Below are 16,135 nucleotides of genomic sequence, written 5' to 3' on the forward strand. Positions count from 1 at the left end.
AGGTAGGAGATGCAGGCCTCAAAAGTCTCTTGGCTTCTCAGGAAAAACCGAAGGGCTTTATATCAGGAAGGGCCAGGCCCAGATTGGCATTTTGAGCACATCCACTCTGTTTTGGGGAGAGTAGATCAGGTCAAAGATGGGCAGGCAGGTTAGGAGGCTGCCAGGTGCTGTCCTCCAGGTGAGCCCAGCCTGGTGGCAGGGCTGAGGCAGTGGAGTGGAAGGGAATGGTGAGTTCCTGAGATGTTGAGACAGGCTCGACAAGGTCTGGGGACATGTAAATGGGGAGAGATGTGGTGTGGGCAAAAGATAGAGGCTCATTAATGCCAGGCTTCAGGTCTCAGCAACTCTGGACCAAGTATTAGGTCTGAAGTCTGCTGCCCCAGACTTCTGATTGTAGTTCCCTTGGGCCCTGGATGCCCCACTAGCCTGAGGCCCCAGCCTGCCCCTTCCCGGGCTTCTCCAAATGTGGGCACTCGGCCCCTGAGGCTACAGTTTGGCTCTGGGGCTCAGCCTTCTCTCTGGCCACAGGCTCTTCCCCGGGCCCCTTGGTCTGGTCCAGCCTTCTTCTGACTCTGGGCCACTTCCCCCAGATCCCTGCCTCCCTCAGGGTGCCCTCACCTGTCTCCTGGTTTTAACAGGGCTCCCCCAGATTTACTGCTGCAGCACTGAGAGCCACGATGGCTTTTCCATCCCCTCACCCCACCGTTTCTATGTGTCTGTGGAGAACTCCTTCCGCACAGACAGCCTGTCCGCCCTCACTGCTCACGCACAGAGCGCATGAGCCCGGGGCTTTGATAGGAGCCGAAGTGGGAGGTGAGACAGGACTGGAACGCAGGTCTCCTGGCCCTTGTCCCAGAGGTCCCATGGTCACTGTGTGCTCTGGGTGCTCTGCGCGCACTCTGGGGTCTGGCTTACCAGCTGCCCGACAGATGTGTTAGCAGCAGAAAACAGTGTCACGGCAAGGCCACGGCAGCCTTGGGGGCTGTCAGCAGCTGCCCTTCCTGTGGCCAGCCTCCTTTCCAGTCCCCACCCTGAGTCCTCCCCACACCCAGACAGAGTAGAGCCCTGCAGGCATGACAGGGATTCCTGGGCACCCTGAGGCTGTTGGTTTAATGGGCTGAGGATCCCATGCCCCTGCTTGCTCCCCAGGGCAGGGGATCGCATTTCACTGGGACAGGCGGATGCTCAGGCTGTTCCGGGAGCCTCCTGCGTCCTTGGTCTCTCATGCTGCCCAGCTATGTGCTGGGCTCTGGTTACCAGGCCATGGAAGAGAGGGTGTGACCTCCTTTCCCCCCAGCCCTCCCCCACCTCCTCATTCCCACCTGCTGGACTCAAAGCCTGGTTCTGGGAAACCTTGAATCAACACAGGGCTGAGCCCAGGCTCTTGAGGGCGGAGGAGAAGGGACCTCCCATCAGAGCCATTTGGCCTGTGAGTGGCTGAACCCAGGGCCTCAGGAGGGTGGAACCACATTCCAGTACTTGCTTTCTGGTGTCCTTTTGTTGTTGTAAAGAGCAAAGTTGCATACTGACTTCTGACACATCTATTTATTGAACGTCATTTTTGAGCCCCTACTATGTGATCCTTTCGAGACGCACAGCAGTAAACAAAACACGCAGGGCCCTGTGGTCACAGAGTCAGTGATCTGGTGCTTTCTATTATGCAATCACATGAGCCACTTTGTTTCCCCACTGTGGCCAAGTTCTCTTCCTGGTCATTTTTCCAAAGCTCAGCTTTCCCTGCCAGATACCTGCAGCTAAGCCTCCTTCTACAGCCATGGCTGGGACCAGCTCTGCCCCAACTCCCAACTCGCTCTCCCTCTGGACCTGATCCTGCCTCTCCTCTAGGCAATCAGCCCTGATCCATGAGTCTTGTCTATGGACATGCCATTCCGGGCCAGCTCCTGGATGCCACCATTTGGAGACAGAAAATGCCTGGGGCTCATAAGCACACAGCTACCTATTTGGGGGCCAGCCTGCTGGCTCAAGGCACAGGGGTGTTCCCCCTTCAGCCCTCCCCACCCAACTGAACTTTTAGGACCCCCCGACCTTCATTGCTGCATTCCCGGGCAATTTACCCATCACCACATCCTGTGAATTTCAAGTCCCAAACTGGACTCCTTTACTCCATCTCCACGGCCACCAGCCTGGCCCACCACCCTGCCATCTCCCACATGGATGGCTTCAGTGGGTCCTCATGGCATCTTCCCTTCTCATCACACCTCTGCTCCTACAGTCCAGCCTCCCCAGAGCAATGCTTTGAGACAATTCAGGTCATGTCACTTACCTGCTTAATTCTCTTCAGGGGCTCCCTGTCCTTAGAATAAAGTCCAAAGCCCTCCCTAGGGCCCAGCCCTGCCCACCTTCCCAGCCTGATCTCCAGGGGTGCCTCTTCACCTTCTGTGGTCTGCCACACCTTGTGGGGGGCCTTTGTACCTGCTGTTCCTTCTGCTTAGGACATCCTTACCTCACCTCTCTGCATGGCTAATTCCTCTTCACACTTCAAACACTAGCTCAAGTGTCACCTCCAAGAAGCCCTCCCTGACCTCTTGGACATGGTCTGCTACCCAAGACCTTTCTTTAGAAGCACTGATCTCAGACAGAGTTGAGTTTGTACTTGTATGACTATTTGCTCCCTGCCTGTTTTCCTTCCATGAGGGCGGTGACCTGGATCATTGTGCTTAACACTGGGTCCCTGGGCGCATAGCGTAGCGCCAACTGCCTGGTACCTGTTTGGTGGCTAAACGAAGGAATAAATGTATGAACTCATTCTGGGTCTACAGCTTCCCTTTCTAGCCTCTTGATGCCCCTGACTTTCACATCTGGGGGTGTGTGGGGTCATGAGCTGGTCTCCAGGGGTTCCTTTTCTCTTCCTGGCCTCAGGTGTGGAGGCCCTGCCTGGTCACTGTGACCTGGGACACCCTTCCCCCTCTGCCTCCCCCTCTACTGCTCCCATGACCCAGTTTTCCTGCTCTGGAGACAACAACATGTTCCAGGACATGTCGTCACCTCCTTCTCGAGGCATAAACATCGTGGCTGTCGTGGTTGCTACTGACCCACCTGGGCTCCCACAGAAATCCTGCCCTGTGCTGGGCCCCTCTTGCTGCACCCCAGCTTGGCATGCCGCCCTCCCCTCCCTTCCCCTCTTCTGCTCTCTGGCTGGGTGGGGCCCTCTAAGCCCAGTGTGTCCACCGCCCCCTTCACGGCCCTCCCGCATGTCCACTCTGTGTGAGGAGCCCCATTTTATAGGCCAGCATGTTGAGGCTCAGAGAGGGAAAGTACCTCAATCTTGCAATTCCCTCCACCATCTCCTTTCTTCCTCCTTTTGCCTTTCTGTGGGTTATTTCCTGTGCTGTCCTGGCCTTTTCTGTCTCTGGTTTTCCTTTTTTCTCTCACATTGTCTTGTCACCTTTTCTGTTTCTGCTGGTACTTCCTGTTCTACTCTGCTGTGTTCAGGCCTCATGTGGGTGCGTGAGGGTCTCGAGGTGGTAGAGCGCATTGGGCTGAACAAGTATGTCCTCGTTAGTGGGCTTTTGGGAATGGGAGCCCTGGGGAGGGCAGGGCTATGAGCTTCTGCCCAGAAACCTGGGCGCCGGGGGGCCTCACCCAGGCCCTGGGTGCCTTGAAGGGAATCCCAGAGCAAGGCGGCTGGCATGGAGGCCCTTAGCTTCTTTCGTGGTTGACACGTTGGTCTCACCTGCCCACCAGTCATCCAGAGCCTCCCCAGATGACGGTGAACTGGGCCCCCCACATCAGCGGCCACCCCATTCCCTGGAAAGCCCAGGATACAGCACACATAGAGCGAGGCCCCTTGGCATCGGTGGAGGGCTCAAGGCTGGCGTCTGGCCACTCGCAGAGGATTGCTTGCGAGCTGGCCCAACCCAGCGCCCAGCAAGTGGCCCCACCTGGGAACTTCTAGCCTGGGCATTAGGATCCCGTCCCAGAGCCTGCCTGGACCTGTGCTGGACTCCCAAATGGCTGATGCTCAGAGACCCCTCTGGGGGGGAGGGGCGCCGGCCATGGCAGCCACTTCCCCCTTACTGACCTCCTCCTGCCTCCTGGAAGCCCGGAATCTGAGGAGACAGTACACAGTTGGGCAGGCAGGACACCCTCTGTATGTCCAGTGGACTCCCTTGTCTAAGAAGCAGTGGGCGTGTCATCAACCAGCTCGGGAGAAGCATCAGGAGCCCCCAAGACGCCAGCCAGGACCTGGGGGGTCAGGGTGCTGGCTCAGCATCGTGGGGGGCTCCAAGGGAGCCGCCACAGATCCCCACAGCGTTATCATTCCATGGGGGCAGTTAATATTGACGTATTTTGTGGCCCCCTGTTCTTTATACACACACACACACACACACACACACACACACACACACACACACACACACAAGATTCTCACAAGAGCCCTGTGAGGGAGGGGCCTCTATTACTCTCTCTCTACAGGGGAGAAACGGAGGCTCAGAGAGGCCTCTGGTCACACAGCTATTCAGTGGCAGAGCAGAGACTTGAACCCAAGGTCCCCATTCCTAACGACTATTTCACTCCCCAGACAGCCCCCCAGACACATGCTGATGCAAGGACACAGCCCCACACCCTAGGGGAAAGCCGAAGGTGATCCCTCCACTTGCCCAGTCAAGCCCACGGGCCAGCCCTGGGCATGGGAGGTGGCAGAAGTGAGGTGTTGGCTCTTCTGGGCGCATGTGTGGACACATCTGGGGACCCCGGCCTGGGACTGGATTTCCCTGCGGCCTGGGCTTACTGGCCGAGTACCCCAGCTCATGTCTGGCTGAGGCGCGGAGAGGGCGCCTTCCCCAGACAGCTCCCAGGAGAAGCCGCCGACGTGTGTCACAGAGAGCCTGGTTCCAGCTGTCAGTACCACAGTGCGAGGCTCCTCTGTCCCCACACAGTCACGGTAACAGTAGCCACCATCAGAGGCCACCAGAGGAAGGACCCTGCCCTGCTCACAAATGCCCAGAAGACTTTGCTCCCACCACTAGACTCAGGAGCTGCCGTCCTTGACAGAACAGGCTGCCACCTGCCTTCCCGGCCCACGGGCAGGGCCACTGGCAGGGCTCTGCTCCAGAACATTCCCCAGGAGACGAACCCACCATTCCAGCTTTGTGGGTCCCGCTAGTCTGAGCCGTGCTTTACAGAAAGAAACAGAATTCCAGAACATCGGAGCTGGAGGGTCCCTCAGAAGCCACCTGTTACCATCTTTTCATTTCACAGCAGGGAAGAGTTAGAGGGAGGCCTGGAGCCGTGTGGAGGCCAGTGGAAGAGCCACACTTGAACCCACGTCCTGAGACTGCTAGTTCTCCCTCCCCCACCAGGGAGAGGCGGGCACAGAGCCTGGCTTGTGGGTGTGGAGTCCCCACCCTGCTGTTACGCGGTGATGTGATGTTGGACCAGCATCTTACCCTTACTGAGCCTCCATTTCCTCCTCTTTAAAGCCGGATTAATTTTCTTAGGGTGAATATAATACTGTAATGACAAAATGCCAGTGAAAACCATTTAGCACAGTGTGTGACCCCAGGCCTCCGCGATACTGGCTATTTGTGCCATTATAAGTGGCCAGCAAGGCCTCACGCAGATGGGACTGTCAGGGAGGGACACCACAGTGGCTACCCTTCCCAAATTAAGATTCATGCCCTGACATGGTTATGGGGACGGTGGCCCAGGATATTTGATCCTGGGACTGTCTCCCAAATGTAGAACCTATAGGAACCACAGAGGCACGTAGCATGCTGTGGGAGCCTGAGGAGGGAGACGTCAACACGCTAGCCGTGGGGGGACAGACCTCCGGCCCGCCGGGGATGTGGCATCTGAGCTGGACCTTAAAGGGGGCCGAGAGTCCCCAGGCCGGAAAGTGAAGGAAGGGAACAGCAAGGGCGGTAGCATCCACAAAGGCCTGCAGACTAGAAGAGCAGGGAATTTCTGGAAGCCTGGAGTGGAGGTGAGGGTGAGGCAGGTAGGGAAGACACCTTGTCTCACCCTCGACCCTGCCTTGACCCTGCACACGTTCTGACCGCGAAGCCAAGTCCACAGCTTTTTGCAAGGGCAACACTCCCAGCTCCCACAGAATGTTCTGTCATTTCACAGATGAGGAGCCAGAGGCCTGCCAGAGGATGCGGCCCCCCAGAGGTGCACAGCTGGGCAGCCAGAGCCACGAGGGACCAGATCTCCCAGCTCTGCGGCCAGGGCTCGCTTCCAGATGCGGGTGGGGCAGCTGAGGAGGACTGACTCAGGGGACAGGGCTGCGCACAGTGATGGCCCTGTGCTCCCAGGCAAGTCCGGCCCAGGCAGGTAACTGACGCGCAGGGATGACGGCCTGGGGGGGCAGCTGATGCGGGTTATTTACGGCTGTTTCTCTGTGAGTCCTTCAGGGCCGCGGAGGTAATTGAATAAGTGAGCGTGAGCAAACTCGAGCGATCATTTAATTGTGACAGAAAATGAAGTTGGTTGCAGCCGGGGGCCGCCAGCCCATTACCACCGGCCCGGCTTTCTGCTGAGTCGGGCAAGCAGGGCTGGAACGGCAATCTGTCCTTGGTCTGCCCCCGCCCCATCCCCTGGCAGCCGTCCCCAGGTCCCTATACAGGCAGGGCCCAGGGGCGTTGGCAGTCAGGGAGTTTGTCCTCTGGGCAGGCCACTCCCTGTGTCCCCTTCTCTGCCCCGGGAGAAAACCCCAGAAGCTGGTGCAGACATTGAGGGGGCCTGGAAGGACCTGGGAGCTCCGGGGGAGGCTGGTGGTCTGGTGGGGGAGGGAAGGGGCTCAAATCATGAGGTCTGGAACAGCAACTTCAGCGGGTACGTGGGAAGCCCTTGTTAGGTTCCAGGCACTGTTGTAGACACGAATTCTCTCAACTTAGTTAAGCCTCCAGTCACGCTGAGAAGGAAGCACCATTATATCCCCATTTCAGGGATGAGGAGACTGAGGCCCTGGCTCATGACTCAGGGCACTTCTCCTTGCTCCTGGGAGGCACTGGGGTTCTGGGGGTACAGCGATGATCCAGGTGAGATGCAGTGAGGACCTGGCCAGATGGCTCCTGCAGGGCCCAGCAAGCATTCTCTCTCACCTCCTTTTCAGCCGGTCGGCCCCCCACTGCCTGCCCCCTCTAGGGAAGACCAGGTTAGAAGCCTGGCCCTCAAGTTCTGGGGCTAAAGGAGGCCCTTGCAGCCCTGGACCAGCCTAGCCACCAGAGCTCTGGCCCTCTGGCCTTGCGTCCTCTGGCGCCTGGTCCGGCCCTTCTGAAGAAGCGGATAAAATTAGACCTGCAATGTGAGAAGCCAGTCCACCTTCCCAGGCTGGGCGGCCACAGGGGCCCTAGGGCAAGGCCGGGGAAGGCAGCCCCGGGCCCACTGGCAGCCAGAGCAGGGGTGGGCTTGGGTCTAGACCCAAACTGAATTGGACCTTAGGCAAATCCCCGGGGTGCTGCATTTTATCCAACAAGATTCAGGGCAGCCCGGGCCTCAGTTTCCTTCCCTGTGAAGCAAGATGTGACTGCTCCCTGCCACTTTCTCTGGGTGACCCTGTCATAAGGAGCTGGAGAGATATCAGGAGGGGCTCCTTATTCATTCATTCAATTCATTCATTCATTCATTCATTCATTTATTCATTCATGGGACACATGTTATGTACTATATCTGTGAAACACTATTTGACTTAAAAAATGATTCCCCTGGGTTATTTTTGTAAAAATTGAACTTACTTTAAAGGAAGGGGAGGATGTTTCACCACAATTAAAAAAGAAAAAAGAAGGAAAAGGAGTCCAGTATATTGGCCCAGTGCACTAAAGTTGGCCCTCCCCCTGCCCCACTCCCTTCCCTCCTCCCCACTTCCCTGCTGAAGCCCACAAAGAAATAGCCATGGGGCAGGAGTTTCAGTGCAGGGGAATCTGGCTGAGCTTGGAGAGGGCAGGGAGGACCGGAGGGGCACCGAGGGAGGTCCCAGGGCCCTGTGATTGTGGAAAACTCACCCTTGGTAATGGGTTCCTCGAATGGGTTCTTCGCTGCGCCTCTCAGATGTCACAAGCATATTTCCGCAGCTTCCTGCAAACTCTCCGTAAATATTCACTGGCTGAGAGCTTTGAGCCCAAACCAGAAAGTAACTCCAGGTGGGGATACAGCTCCCCGTGACCACCCTGGAGAGGTGCTGGGCAGGGAGTGGGGGTGGGTGGGGAGTGGTCTGGGCCCAGAGTCTTCTTGGTTTCTGGATTCCAAGTCAGGTACAGAACCTGGAGGGTGGGAGTGGTGATGGGAGTCGGGGTCATGTTTGCCTGTGGAGTCTCTCAGAAGTGCCCAAGTACACATGTTTCCACGTACCGGGGTGAGGGCGGGGTGCATGTGTGAATGGTGTCTTTGGTTGGCGTGTTGGGAGTCTGTTCTGTCCAGTCTCACTCCCTGAACACAGGAACAGCACCAGGAGACTCAGCTTCCTTCCCATGCAGGTGCCTTTAGAGCTGGCCCTTGGCCAAAGCTGTGTAGCAGGTGAAGTAAATCCTGAGAAATCTGCCCCGGCTGCTGCCATCTCCACTGACCTCCTCACAGTGTCCCCCACTGCTGCTCTCCCCGCTGGCCTCCTCACGGTGTTTCTTCATAGGGGATACTCTGCATTTTCCCTTTTCTTTCCTCTGACAAACCTGCTTGTAGGTGAGGCTCTGATAGGTCTGCATTTTTAAAAAAGACAAAGTGTTAAGCTAAAGGAATGAATCTTTAATGGTGGAATTTCAGACCTCTTCCTCTTAGGAGAGGTTTTATTTGTTTTAGCTTTGGTTTGATTTTGTCAGGGAAGCTTCCCTGTGTCCCCAGAACCACCCTGCTGCCCCAGGCTCCCTCCTAGACACCTTTGGTCAAGTCACTTTCTCCATCACTTGCCAGAGCATTTGGGGGTGGGGGTGGGGATTAGTAGCTCCCTCTGGCTCTGAATGGCCCCCACCAGGGGAAAATCCACTTTCTGCTCCTGCCTTCAGCCTGTCCCTTTCCCACGTGCCCTGGCACACCCTCCCTGCCACTCTGGGAGTCAGGAGTGGGAAGAGGGAGAAGTGCCATCTTTTTTTTTTTCTTTTAAAAGCTGTATTTACGCAGACCTGTACCCCTGGGGATAAAAATATATGTTTATAAAGCTGTAAAAAAAAAAAAAAAAAAAAAAAAAAAAAAGGATGAATACCCAAGTTTTGTAGCAACATGGACGGGACTGGAAGAGATTATGCTGAGTGAAATAAGTCAAACAGAGAGAGTCAATTATCATATGGTTTCACTTATTTGTGGAGCATAACAAATAGCATGGAGGACAAGGGGAGATGGAGAGGAGAAGGGAGTTGAGGGAAATTGGAAGGGGAGGTGAACCATGAGAGACTATGGACTCTGAAAAACGATCTGAGAATTTTGAAGGGGTGGGGGGTGGGAGGTTGGGGGCACCAGGTGGTGGGTATTGTAGAGGGCACGGATTGCATGGAGCACTGGGTGTGGTGCAAAAATAATGAATACTGTTATGCTGAAAAAAATAAAAAAATTTAAAAAAAAATAAAATAAAAGCTGTATTTATTTATTTATTTTGGGGAAGGGTTGGAGGAAGAGGGAGAATCCCAAGCAGACTCCCTGCTGAATGTAAGCCAGGGCTCCATCTCACAACCCCAAGATCGTGATATGAGCCAAAATCCAGAATTCAGACACTTAACCCACTGAGCCACCCAGGTGCCCCAAGCAGCACCATCTGTAGGGATCTCTGGCTGTACCAGTTGGGGCAGGGTCTGGGGACACGGCTGAGTCCCTGGCCCTCCCGGCCCATCTCCTCATCCTCAGTCTCCTGGTCCTGGGAGGCCCCTGGTGGAGCTAAGGGAGGGCTCAGTACGGACCCTGTCAGCCCTTGCTGTGGAGATCAGAAGGGAAGAAGGCCCCAGCTCTGACCACCCGAGGGACCCTTCTGAAGGCCTGTACTTAGAGTTTCAGATCCTGGGGTGCCAGCACTGTGTTCTGACCTCCCCAATCGGCTCAGACCTCAGCTGCAGGGCCCCTCACTGGCAGTCTCAGAGCTTGCCTTTCCCATCACCCCAGCCCAGCCCCGCTGGGTGTCAGGACTCTGGCCTGACCCTGCAGGACACGCCACAGCCTGGGCCAGGTCCTGTGGATCCTGTCTGCCTGGAAGCAAGGCAGCCTGAGCCAGTTGTCACTACTATCCCCAGAGAGCTGGGGGTGTGGGGGGGTAGGGAAGTTTACTGGCCATACCTCCCTCTGTCCTGCTGTGTTGCTGACCCCTGCTGGCCATCTCCACACACCCCTCCCTGCACAGGTATCCCTCCACAGAGCCCTAGTGTTTGAATGCTCCCAGAGACAGGGGGCTCACCACCTCATGCAGGAGCCTGTTCCAGGCAGAGGTGCTTTGTTTCTTAGGAAAGTTCTTTGTGTTAGCCGAAGTCTGAATACTTGGTGGCAGCCATCTGTTTACTTATAGTAACATGCCGTGGGTAAATTCTCATCATCATGCACTATCCGCATCCAGGCTCAGTGCAACATGTCATTTAACCCATCCAACACCTGTGAGGTTGGTACCTGTGTCATCCCCATTATATAGATAGGAAACCTGAGGTCCAGAGGAAGCATGTCTCCTAAGTGGGTCACAAAGCCAAGCAGTTACAGAACCTGGGTTTCAAATCCAGAGCCCATGCCCTTGCCAGCCAGGGATCTCCCCAGCTCACCCCACCTCCCACTTGGCTCCATCTTGTTGTTGTTTTTCCACAAAGCCCTGCTCTCCCACATAAGCTCCCTCCTTCCCCCAAGAACCTGAAGTAGATTCACTCCTCCTCCAGAAGCCCTCCTGGACAGCAAAGGAGTAAGGAAGGAGACTTCTTCCCTAGGCATCTTCTCACAGTGAGAGGAGGGGAGGGGAGGGAAGGAGATAGGGAGCCCGTGTCTATGATGTGGGTGAGTCTGTGGTGACATAGTCAGGGGTCTGTTCCTACAGCTCCTCTCCCCTCTAGGCCAGATTTAGTCAAGGACCTACTTGGTGCCTGGCCGGACCTCAGGAGTACACATTTGGGAGGCCTGCCTGGGCCTGGTCTCATATGGACCCTTGGCAGGACGGCAGGGTTGGTGGCAATGGGGATGGCCTCTCCCTGCCTGGTACATGAGGTTCTGTTGGGGTCAGTGCTTCAGGGCAGGGCTGGGGGTGCAGAATTCCTGGCCCCTCAAAGGACAAGGAGCTGGGAGGGGGCATGGAGAGGCTTCCTCAGTTTAGCCAGCCCTTGCAGGGTGAGAAGCTGCACAGGTGTGGGAGTGGGACACAGGACACTCTAGTTACCAAGGGTCTGGATTCTCCCCCTTCCTTTGACGACCTCTGGCCATCTTCCATGGCCTCAGTGCCCTCGATCATGCTCAGGCACTCTCCTCTCTGGCTGCTACCTTAAGCTCCTTCCATTTTCCAGTCTCACTGTTGAGACCACAAGGAACAGCCCTGCTTTCAGAAGGATTCCCATGGGTGAAAAACTCATCAAACTTTAACCAAAAGCATCTCAAGATAGGACAACACTTTCAGAATACTCTAGTTCCATCCATTCATTCCATGCTAGCATATCTGCTGAGTGCTAAGGCAGCCTCTGCTTACATACCTCCAGTGACATGAGGCTCACTACCTTTCCAGGCAGCCCAAGGCTCAAAATAGTGAGGACCTTCTTTCTCCTACAGAGCTGAGCTTTGTCTCTCTGAGGCTTCCACTCTCAAAGCCTCAGAATCCCCCTAACCCTTCCCCTGATGATGTTTGGAGTGAGACCATTTTATTTGCTGAAGAGTTTGAAGGAAGAGGCTGCCCTAGGGGTGTCCTGGCCATAGGAAAGGAAAGACAGGGGTGCCTGGGTGGCTCAGTCGGTTGAGTGTCTGCCTTCAGCTCAGATCATGATCCCCGGGTTTTGGGATCGAGCCCCATGTCAGGTTCCCTACTTCTCCTTCTCCCTCTGCCCCTCCCATCCACTCATGCTCTCTCTCAAATAAATTAAAAAAACTTTTTTTTTATTTTAAAGAGAGGTGGATGTGGGGACCTGATCCCAGGTGGATGGCGTGGAAGGAGGCTGGGTTTGAGCTGCCTGAAAGGCCCCTGCCCAACAGGACAGCCTGACCATCCCGGACTTCAGACTCAAGCTCCCCAGTCCTCACTACTCTCCTCAACCTGGATGCTATGCCTTTATTGATGCAGCCACAGACCCACGGCCCCCATTGCTGACTGTGGAACTGACCATCAATCCTGGACCCCCAAGCCCACACTGGAGTTCGGTCCCCACCCCCTTCCCCCGGGGCCCCCAGGTCTGTGCAGTCAGCTCTGTGGCCCTGCGTGCCATAGTTACACTTCCCTCCTCCCATGAGCCACTGTCCCTCCCCCATTCCTCTGCGCATGGAGGCAGGGCACAAATAGATAAATAAAACAAAATAAACACGTTCGTTCCTGTTAAGTTTCATCTTGTTAGATCCACCCCATCGCTCCGGCCTGTCAACTTCCCTTTAGATCCCAGCTCTGTCATCTGGTGTATTTGCCATCATCCCCCCCAGCTGTGTGGCATCTGCAGATTTGATAAAGTACATGGAGCGTGTTTGTCTCAGAGGAAGCCCCCTCCCCTGCATTGGGTGGCTGGAGCACAGGCGTGCGCAGGCACGTGTGTACACACACACACACACACACACACAGATGCGCTTTCCCCTTTCTTTTCTGGCTGAGGCTTGTCAGCCCTGTCCAGTCACCTGGATCCCGGTGGGGATCCTGGGCACCTGTATCCCATAGAGGGTTTGTCACTCGCAGCCACTTGCTATGCACGTGTCCCTGCGGTGGATGGGATGCTCTGGGGACGTCCACATGTCCTCGCCTCCATCAGCAGCTGTTTAAAGAGCCTTTGCCACGGCAAGACCCCACTGGCCCCTTCCTTCAAGCTTAAGGCGAGGCTGGTGAGCCAGCATGGACCTTGGCTCTCCCGGCCAGCTGTGCATCCCTCCCATTGCCGCTAGACACACCAGACGCAGCGTCTGGATGTGTAGCTCTTCCCCCTCTTGGCTGCGGCTGCTGATGGTGAAGTCAGCACGACTGCTTGGGGTGAGAGCTCTTTCTTGCCAGTGTACCTGCTGCGCGCTGTTTCTCTGATCCTTCTCTTCGGGGGACCCCAGACCTTCTCTTTGAGGAAATCGCATAGCAGGGATAGCCAGCTTGGAAATATCCAGATCTTCCCTGCAGAACCTGGCAGACATTGCCTAAATGGAATGAAAAAGATCGCAGGGCCTAGACAGACCTTCCAGAATCTTCTAGGCCATGCCCCAGCCTCCAGGCACTGCATGTTAGACCACGGAAGACTCAGGAATATTCCTCTAGCTCCCCTCCTGCGATGGGAGCTGTTCGTTCTTCCTGCATCGAAGGTGGTAGAAGATGGTTACCTGGGTCAGGGAGCTGAGGTTGGTAATAAACCAGCCCAGGTTCTTGGTAGCGGCTTCTACCAACGTGCATTGATTTCTTGCTCACATCGCTGCATTGCAGGTCAGCTGGGGATTCGGTCCAGGCCACCATGGCTTTGGGTCCCAGGCCTTGGGAGTGGGAGCACCACACTCCGGCAAAAGGAAAGAGATCACAGATCACGTGCTAGCTCGTAGGCTTTCCGCCTCCACGCGCCATTTGTCACTTCCATTCAACATATCACTGACCAAAGCAAGTCATGTGGCTGTGCCTCATTGCAAAGGGACTGAGGCAGTTCTGAGCTTTTCTAGTGCCAGGAATTCTGGCAAACGGCCTTCGTGATGTCTCTGCATACTGGCTGCTCCTATCCCACAGACCCGTCGTGAGTTCCTGTCATACCACTCGGATGCTCATTCTGAGTCTAGTGTGGGATGTTCTTCTACTTCCCACCTGAGGTACTGTGTCATACACACTCCTGGGAGGTTTTGTCCATGCCTGGATTAGTTATCCATTACTTTTCACATACCACCCCAAAACTTAGTGGTTCTGTGTGACAAAATTTCATAAACTACACACACACACACACACACACACACAGTGCCTAAATCAGGTCTGTGCATGAGTTAGTATTATGGGATCAAGGTCAACATCCTGGTTTTGACAATCGGGCACAATTATGTGGGACATTATCACTGGGGGGAGCTGGGTGAAGGGTACCCGAGAAGTCTCTGTACTCTTTTTGCATCTTCTTGTGGATCTTCAACTATTTCAAATTAAAAAGTTATAATGGTAATAATATGGACTTAGTGGCTTAACACAGCAACCATGTATGCATTCATGACTCTGCCATGTGGGCAGTGCTGGGTGGGAACAGCTTATCCCTGCTCTCGTGGGACACACTCACGCGTCCAGGGTGCCAGCCAGGGACGCTGGAACAGCTGGGGGCAGGCGGGCAGCTGTCCCCCACAAGCTCTGTCCAGCAGGACAGCTGGGCCACTTTATGTGGTGGCTCTGGGCCCCAGGGATGAAAGCGGAAGTGGTCAGGCCTTGGGCTGGCCCTGGCCAGTGTCCCCCTAACCATTTCCCTTCCGTTAAAGCCGTCGCAGACCCCACCTGGATTCAAGAAGAGGTAGATGCCCCCTCTTGATGATGGGAGGGGCGGCGTGTTCAGTTCATTGCCATCACCAGCTGGGTCAGAGGCTTCTCAATCACCCCACCACCACTCAGGCTCCAGTCTAGCTCCCTCACCTGTGATATGGGGGCTGGAGAAGGCAATGGCAGCAGCCACGCAGAGAGTGTCACCGATGCGGGGGTGGAGCTGGACTCACACCCCAGGACTTAGCCCACCTTACCGCTTGAAGCCCGGGCTGGTGGCAGGGCCCACCTCGCCAGCCTGCCACTGCTGGGGAGTCTGTTTTGCACATGCTGGTGTTTGCAATCAGAAAGTTCAGCGGCCCTTCCAGTGTGCTTAAATTAGTCCCCATGAAAACCAAATCATTTCATTTGCAGAGAAGGGCTTAATTGCAAGGGGAAGGAGGCAAAGGGAATTCTGTTGCCTGTTTTCATTGAAGAAAATTGCTGTACTTTCCCTTGTCTCCTTCCTAAACAGAAGTGGCTCAGAAATTGGGCTGTAATCACCAGCGATACCTCTGTTCCCCTCGCTTCTCAGAGCTTGTTCAGGTCCTCTGCTCCCAAGTCCCTGCTCTGGATTGTCCCCACCTGCAGCCTGGTACCTGCAGGAGGCAATCCCTCCACGGTAGCTAACAGTCTCAGCACACTGCTGCTGCCGGGTTGAGGGGTTCGCCCTTGAGGTTCTGAGGCCTCAGCCCTGGATGCCCCAACTCTTGGCAGGAGAAAACATCCTGTCACTTCCTTTAGAAATCTTGGCCCATCTGCTCCAAGCCCCCACTCCAGGAGAGGAGGAGAGAGCCGCCTGGCGCCCTGGAGGAAGAGCAGACTGGGTGGAACAGCAAATGTGGAGGCTTGGCGGCAGCCGTGGGCCCCCAGGCAGGGCCAGGGCAGCAAGCTGTGTGGCCAGAAAGCATAATGGGGGCAGGCATGTGGGCACGTCGGAGGAGCCTCCCAGAGCCTTTCTGAGGTACTAGCATAGTTTTACTGTTCTGGCAAACCCAGTACAGCTCAAAAAATTGTGAGTGGCTCCCATTGCTTTCTTTGGAGAAGGGAAGAGAGCAGGGCTGAGGACACAGGCTCTGGGCTGGTGTGCCTGGATTCAAACTGCAGCTCTGCTACTTGCCCGTCCAACCCGTGCCTCAGTTTCCCCCAGCCCCTATAAAGGGGATAATAATAGCAACTACCGTGTGGGGTGTCATGGCCCCACAGTGGGCTATGGCTCACTAGGAGCATGTCATGATGCTATCATGTATTGGCTAATTTTACCATTTCTTTCTCAATGACGTCCCTTGGTACAGGGATAAAGTGATTGATCTGCCTGAGGTCCCAGCCAATAAGGGACAGAGCCGTTCCTGAGGATGCTTAGTGCCAGCCTGCCCCCCACTGTTCAAGCCCCAGGTGGCATGCTCCCCCCCTCCCCCACTCATCCCCTCTGTCTCTTTTCCCTGGTGCACCACAAGCCCCTCTGTCCAGATTCTCTCCTTGTCTCTAGAGCTTTCTCTGGGGACAGGGTGGAGAAGCTGGCCTGACTGCCCCAGGAGGCCTGTTTGGAGCTGAGTTACTGTCTGACCACCCCTTCCCTTTGGTGGAGGC

Source organism: Lutra lutra, chromosome 6 (genome assembly GCF_902655055.1).
Source record: "Lutra lutra chromosome 6, mLutLut1.2, whole genome shotgun sequence".
Taxonomy (NCBI): Eukaryota; Metazoa; Chordata; class Mammalia; order Carnivora; family Mustelidae; genus Lutra; species Lutra lutra.